We start from the raw sequence: 7,942 nt of genomic DNA on the forward strand, positions 1-7,942 counted from the left end.
TTTGCTACGTTGGAATAAGAGTTTTCATTTGTGTAGCTATAGATACATAAGGAATAGGGGCACCTATATAGCACCTGCAGCCTCCAAATTCTGATGTCAGTAAGGCAGGAGGATATTTCCATTACTACCAAAGACAGAGTTTCCTTCTTGTTTTTAAAAATCAAAACTTAGAGGCCTAACCGTGGCAGCTTTCCGAATGTAAGCATCTCCCATGCATTTGTGGGGTTAATGAAAAAGAAAGTCTCACTTCTGTTATTTACATATATTTTTTAAAATATTGTAGAGAAAGCATTTCCATTAAGTGATTCTTCTCTACACTTATTCATTTGTTCCAGAGCCATAATGCTTTCTCTGGCTTGTTTACACAACGTGTTTCTTGGTCAGAGGAAGCTCAAATCAGTGGTGCGCAAGTTTTAGCAAAGCAGTCTAATTCTTTTGCTGGAACAAGCAGCAAATACACAACAACTGCTGCCATACTTTAACAAATAGGTGCTTATTTTAGAACATCGGAAATGGGAACCAGAGACTAATGATTCCTCAGTAACAAAAGTGAAAATATAGTGAGTTTCAGGATGTGGTATGTCGTTAACATCTGATAGATAACGTCTTCAACAACACCAAAATAGACTTTTCAGACATACGCCCACTGAAATTAAAAACTATGATTAAGGTTGAGCTGTTTAAATTGATCCATCCCAATAGAAATGTTTTGAAAGCAGAAGCTAGAGAAACCTTTGTTTAGTTTCCACTGGAGCTGATCCTGTCTGCTTAGCACACATCGTTTTGTCAATAAACCCAGTTTTTAGCCGGCAGCTCACGAGCGGCATCGTGCCTCGGACACCCCGCGGTGCTCTCTCCCCCAGCTCCTGCCTCCCTCTCCGCTGCCCGTGTGGGCAGGGCAGGGCAGGCCTCGCAAAACAACACACGGGCTCAGCTTCTCCTGTTCTTCTCCCTTTGCCCACCAGTTCTCTCTTTACTTGATTTCTGAAATGGTAGAATTCACGTCATACTTTCTATTCGATTTGAAATATATTAAGTTAGTATCGGATAGAGTATGTACTTGATAATGGCACTGCTAACTGAAAAGCCTTGAGGGTATTTGTGCGTAGGTCTATTAATAGCTGTTTTTCATAGTAAAGATAACGCGTTTGCCATCTGAACACCACACAGCTAGAGAAAATTTAGGGGTCGGGTTCGATTCACTGTTTGTCTGATACTCTAAAATTAATTCAGACTCCAAGGGAAGAGCCTTTACTCAATTTTTCAAAGCAACCTTAACTGACTTAAGCAGAACTTGAAAATAACCTTCAGAGAGAACCACCACCATTTTCAAAACCAGGCATTTAAAGTTTACTACAAAAAGGGATGGTTTTTAAAAGCTGGGTACTAGTTCAACAGCTTAATTTTAATTATCCATTTCTTCAAAATAAACCCCACAAAACAAGTGATCAACCCAATTTATTCAGAAATATTCTACATGCTTACGATAGCAGAAATTTTAACTCCAGAACAGACCAGTGGTGGGCAGAAGGCAGGAACTCCCTCTAACTTGTTCTCTCTTGTGTAACAGCACTCCAGCGTTCAGTATTAGTTCTTGTTTATGAAACTTTCATACGCAACTTGAACAGAAATAGATCCGCTAATAAAATATTTTGGAAATGTAAAAACCACAAAAGCTGGCAGAGGTCCTGAGAGGCAGACAGAGTACTTGGATCCAGTTTAAACACTTCTGGGTGCCCAACAGATTTGTGATTTCGGTATCGTCGATCTGTCTGGACTCAGATTCATGTAGGTTTTTAGTATCAGCTTTATTACAAGCATTACTGGGCCCAAACTTTAAGTAGCCTTTTTTCCTTCTTCAGAAGCCAATAAACACCTATTTCTAAGTACTAAGGGATGTAGACTGAATGATCTAAGGAGGCTGCTGGATTTTAAAAAAGTAATAAGAATACATTTGTAAGACAAAACTAAGGGCAGTCAAAGAGAAGCAAACGTTTCAGCTAGAATGCAAGCAGACACCAGATGCGCTTCAATCTACAAGCTGACTTCCACGGTCCTGCAGAGGAGCCAGCGGGATTATTTGCTTTTTTGGGGGAAGCAGACTACAACAATCATCTCAAGTATCATCTCTCCCTCGCAATTCAACTGAATCAGTGTCACACTAAATCAGAAGGATAGGAGGGCAAGAGAAGACACAGAGCCTGACTTGGGCAGAACACAGGGAAGCGAAGGGCCTCCTGTAATCAGTGCAGCAGAAAATACCTTCACACAAAGCCAACTGGCTGTGCCCAGCGTGTGCACCATGAGACGCGCGAGTGACATGAGGCTGCAGCTACCTTATCAACACGTCGATCTGGAAATCACTTTCGGCGTGGGCCAGCCCCAAACCCTGGCTCTGCTGCAGCCAGCGCCCCGGCCTTTCGGAAGGGGAGGCGATGCTCTGATAGTGGCACAGACGCATCACAAGGAGGGGGCAGCACCAAATACACGCTGTATGTACACTACAAGCACCTGACAAGGATGAACCCCCACCTGCAGCTTTTGGGGTACACAGACTTCCACAAATATACTATCTAGGCATTTCCTCACAAACACCCTTGTGACAAGCGGTAAACTGGCATTTCACAAAAGGGACCCTGGCAGAGCAGAATATTCACCGGGAAGTCTGTCATAGAATGAGAAGGTTTGCAGGAAACCACGTCTTAGTTCTTACACTACCAGAGGTAACAAAAATAATGCATTTAAAGTCTTCGAGATGTTAGCACTACTACTTCAAGTAGAACTTGTTCTATCCTTAACTATTAAATAAAAAACTAAGTCATTATGATTTCACACACTAATGCTACAAAAGCAAAACAGACTTTTGGGCAAATTATTACTAATGATGAAACTGGAGTATGCAACCCTATCAGTTCCTGAGAGCAAGCCATTTTTTAACTCGGAATTTCAATTTTTATTCACTACTATTATTCAGAATAATCAATAAAATTATATTTTGGTAAAAAAAGGGTCAAATTCCTAAGTAAATATACCCCATGAAGAATGTTTCCACATACCAAATTAACTAGTAGTTTGAACAGGCTGAAGAGCAAAGAGCTCCAAGCTAAATCAACATTTTATTAAAACACATATTCTTAAAACATTAGTATTCATTTAAGACAAAAAACAAGCAAACACAAAAATCCCAAGTAATGAAATTCACATTTTAATTTAGATGTTACCATTGAGTATTGGCAAAGATCCTCAAACACGGGTGTCAAACCAACGTTAGCAACAACAGAAGAGGTTCTCCACAAAGCAGTAATATTGCATATTCACATCAAGCACCCGTTCAAATGGCGTTGAAATAAAGGTTGATGGAAAGCAGTTATACATTCCGTCACGGAGAGACAACAAGCACGGCAGCTCACTGTTTGCACACAGGACCCGCAGCCCCGCATGGCTACACACTGACTCACTGTACAAACCAAGCACCTCCGCATCGCCTCCCAACTAAACACACACAAAGGCCGCAGCGCGCCAGCCTCGCCAGGCCTCGGCGTTTACAGACACTCAGCGCTTTGCTCAAGGCCTCCCCCGCAGAATCTACAGAGCCGGGGGTTTCACAGCTCTCCGCCGGCCCGCCCGGGTCACCCCGGCCTGGCGGGGGGCGGCCGGCTCCCCGCCCGGCGCTCCGCGGGGCCCGGCTCAGGGCGCTCCCCGGCCGGGCCGCGCCGTGCCGGGCCGTGCCAGGCCGCGCCGTGCCGGGCCGCCCGCTCCCAAAATGGCTTCCCGGCCCCAACAAAGCCCGCGGGGGCCCAGCGACCCGCCCCAGGCTCCCGGAGCGTCCCCTGTCACTCAGAAGCAGAGTTTGAACTGACTGGCCGGGCCGCCCCGGCCGGCCCACGGGTTTAACCCACGAGTGTCCGTCCGCCCACCGAACGGCACGTCAGGCGTGTTTACTTTAACTACAAGCTCACCGGCACATAACAAAAGGCATATTTTACTTCATATCTCGCGTTCCTAAAACGCTCCACTTGCCCAGTAAAACAACCTTCTCATCATTGTCTTACAAAACTATACCCAGCCCAACACCTTACACTTTATAAACCCCTGCACCCGAGTGCCCAAAACCTCCACAACTCCTACGCTCACCAAGTCACACCTCAGACAAGCAGCACTGATTTAAGATATATACACTAATACATCAACGTGGGAAGCCTACTAAGCTGGTCAATGCAGCCCTCCATACACACCACTTGAGCAAAAAAGCCTGCAACGCACTTTCATAACGTTATCATGAAAATCAGCAAATAGTAATACACCCCCATAGGTGAGAGGGAGAATTAGACACTGACTTGGAAAGTCAACAGAAGCACCAGCCTGTAATAGTTGCAAAGCACTGCCATACGTTTTCTAAAAAATAGCAAAGATTTAACCCCCTTATCGTGCAACGTTCAACTGAAAACCAGAGGGTGGGATACGGGGGTCACAAGTACTGCGGAAACATGGAATCCGGAATTTGCTAGCTGAGATTTCCCTTTCCTATAGCATATTGTAAACAACACCTTTTAAAATAAATAAACATGAAACAAGGCAAACCAAATACTCCTTTCCAGCAGCCATAAAGCTTCTTGAGACTGTCAGAAAACAGGCGCTACCCCTAAACAGTTTCATATTTCAGACACTTCTACCCCTGTGGGTACCGAACCCCATCGCATCCAAACACAGCCCTACCAACCCCAAAATGAGCACGACGCTGAAATACCATATTTTGCAGTAATATTACAAGCAACCGCCAAACTCTTTTACGCTAAACCCCCGTCTGTTTAGAGTCACTTTCCGCACAGAGGCGGCTCACTGACACCAGCCGCCCGGAGGTGACAGTCAAGACAGGTCTGGCACTCCCCAGCACATCGATCCCGGTACGTTACCTTTGCACTACAGCTCGGCAAGTGCGGGGAGCGCAGGCACCAGAGATTCGCCTCTGTCCTTCCAGCCCCAGCGGCGCCGATCCAAGTCACTCCGGGCCCTGAGGAGAGGTCAGCGCTTGGCCCAGCAGCCGTGTCCTCCCGCCCCGCTGCCTCCCTGCGGCTGAAGAGCCCGATCTCCCCGCCCGGAGGAGGCTGCAAACCGAGACACGGCGTCCCCGGGGCTCCCCCGCGCCCAACGCGGCCCCGGCCCTCCCGAAGGGAAGCGGCGGCCGACAGCCAGAGAGCGGCGGCGGAGCGGGGCTGCGGGCCGGCTGGCAGCGCGGTAACGGCCGAGCGGAGCCGTTTCCCCCCCCCGCTCCGGGGAAGGGCGGCGGAGACGCGGCCTGAACCCTGAGGGAAGGGGGACCCGCCCGCCACAGCGCGGCCGCGGGAAGCGGGAGACTGTCCCTCACAGGGGGCGGCGGGGAGGGGGGCGCACGCACGCCGGGCCGGGCCGGGCCGGGGCTGCCGGTGCCCGGCGGCGCTTACCTGGCGCGGGGAGCGGGAAGGCGAAGCCGCCGGCACCACAGCGGCAGCAGCGGCTGAGATTGGCCGCGCCCCGCCCGCTTTGCCGAGGCCGCCGGGAGCCCCGCCCGCCCGCGCGTGCCGCCTGCGCCCCCAACGCCGCCCCGCCCCCCGGACCGCGCGCGGGGACCGGCTGCGACACGGACACACGGACACAGGGACAGGGACACACGGACACAGAGACATGGACACACGGACACAGAGGCAGAGACACACGGACACAGAGACAGGGACACACGGACAGGGACACAGGGACAGGGACACACGGACACAGAGACATGGACACACGGACAGGGACACAGGGACAGAGACAGATGGACACGCACACAGGGACAGGGACACACGGACAGGGACACACGGACAGGCACACAGAGACCATGACACAGGGACAGGCACACAGGGACAGTGACACGGGGACCGTGACACAGTGACAGTCACAGAGAGACCTCACACACTGACCCCACACGGAGCCCTCACACCCGCGCTCCCGCAGGACCCTCCCTCCCCCCCGGCACCTCCACATGGCAGCTCCCCTGGCACCCCCGGTACCCCGGCACCCCCGGCACCCCCCGGCACCCCGGCCCCGGGCTCTTCCCCCTCAGCCCGGGCCCGCTGGCCGCCCAGGCTCGGCTCCCCCGCTGCAGAACGGAGCCGCGATTGCCTTTGGAGCGAGAAACGCCAAGGAGATGAGGAGAGTTACCTCTAATTTTCACTCTGTATCTTGGATCCTCCTTGACTTTCCCAGTATCTCCGTGTCTCCCCGCGCTGTTTCCTTCTCACTCAGTTCTCGCTGGATTCTCTTTCACTTGCCATTCTGCTCCGAGGCTCCTGGCGCTTGCCCGGCGCACCCGGCTCGGTGGGACTGAAGCGCTTGGGTCCCCGCGCTGCGCACCGGGGCACGGAAACCACTGCACAACCGCACGGGAAAGGACGTCACGGGCCTGCTTCCAGCCCCGAGCTGGGGTGTGAAACAAGCCCTGCTGCTCAAACACTCGGGAATGTACGCTAGTACATCCAGTGCGGGTCTGAGTCACGTACCGTTAAACCTTTCCTCCCCCCAAGCCTCCAGTTATCTTGTAAGCAAGGACAGCGCGAACGGCGGTAAACGGAACTGTGTCACTCGGAAAAGGGTGAGCAGGCCCAAAATGGTTAATTACTTGTGCATGCAAGAGAAATGAGTCAGCTCGCTGGGAAAGACTGGGTGATAAATGCATAATTATCACATAAATAAATAAATAAACCTGTGTACTTGTTTGGGTACAAAATGGGTAAAAGTACCTTATCCTTAACAAACAGAGATGCAAAATAAAGACGTTCGCCCGAGGTGGGAGCTGTGTGTGTGTAGCACTGGCTTCACGCAATTACTGCTGATCTTAAAAGAGCTGTGTGAAAGTTCCGAGGCACTGCAGCCCCAGTTGAGCTGATCAGTGACGCCTGGCAGCCAGCACTTCATTGTAAAACCACCCCGCTTTTCTGACCACTCCTCTCTCTGTGCTGACTCCACACCCGCTTCCTTGTCTCTAGAGCAGATAACGCTGAAGGATTTAAGGGGAAATAGGTCGATTGTTCCAGTTCTGTTCAGAGAAGCTGGTGCATATAGGGGGGTTAATTTTTCCCCACGTTTCAGAAGAAACTGCTCGGGGCAAACAAAAATTCTGTCAAGGTTTTTCAGCGTCCAACAACAAGCTCTGGATGTAAACCCAGCTCACTCTATTGTATTGGCTAAGCCGAAATCTGCAGAAAAAAACATCAATGAGAATAAAAATAGACCCTATGAAAAGTGTTTCAGTTTTAACTCTCTAGAGTTAAGAGTTTAGAAATTAAAAAAGCTTTGTTAACTGACATCAGGTATCGGGAAAGTGCAAGATGAGCCCAAATCCATCCAAGGTCCACACATTTCTAGTCCTGTCCTTCCTTTCCCCTTTTCCCTTTCCTTTCCTTTCCTTTCCTTTCCTTTCCTTCTCCCTTCTCCTTTTCCTTTAATTTTTCCTTTTCCTTCTCCTTTTTCTTTCCCCATACCCTCCCTTCCCTTTTCCCTTTCCTTCCTTTTCCTTTTCCTTTTCCTTTTCCTTTTCCTTTTCCTTTTCCTTTTCCTTCTCTTTTTCCCCTTCTCTTCCTGCATTTTCGCTTCCTTGCCCTCCCTTCCATTCCTATTCCCATTCCCATTCCCATTCCCGTGCACTCCCGCACTCACACCCTGCAAACCTTTTCTGCTCCGCGTTCTGGCCCTTGCTATAAACCAGGAAAACGCGGGTCCCCCCAGCGACTGGAGGGATGGACTGAACGCGACAGAAACCGGCGCGGCACCGTGTTTCTGACCGGTAACACCGGGCACGAGGCTGGAAAGGGCGAAACGTTGCCCGCAGTCCTGGGTGTTCAGCATCACGGCGAGCGGTGCAGGGGCGCCCAGCAGCCGGGGCACGCAGGGAACCGTGCTGTGTGACGTGTGTGACGGGGCAGGGAGG

General features: G+C 50.6%; 1 protein-coding gene across 38 annotated transcripts in view; it reads right to left on the reverse strand.

Annotated features, from left to right (window-relative positions):
- Positions 1-6,420, reverse strand: part of SUN1 (Sad1 and UNC84 domain containing 1) — a 30,589-nt gene extending 24,169 nt beyond the window's left edge. For 17 of the 38 annotated variants that reach the window (XM_065031567.1, XM_065031565.1, XM_065031560.1 and 14 more), the window contains exons 1-2: positions 5,442-5,569; positions 4,914-5,011 (exon numbers count right to left, since the gene is read on the reverse strand). The gene's annotated coding sequence lies outside the window, so the exon portion shown is untranslated. Of the gene's footprint in view, positions 1-3,221; positions 3,558-4,913; positions 5,012-5,441; positions 5,570-6,177 lie in introns of those variants that run through there. The other 21 variants (XM_065031563.1, XM_065031556.1, XM_065031534.1 and 18 more) reach the window with 14 other exon arrangements.
- Positions 6,421-7,942: the final 1,522 nt, after the last annotated feature.

The sequence above is a fragment of the Columba livia genome, chromosome 15, assembly GCF_036013475.1.
Source record: "Columba livia isolate bColLiv1 breed racing homer chromosome 15, bColLiv1.pat.W.v2, whole genome shotgun sequence".
NCBI lineage: Eukaryota > Metazoa > Chordata > Aves > Columbiformes > Columbidae > Columba > Columba livia.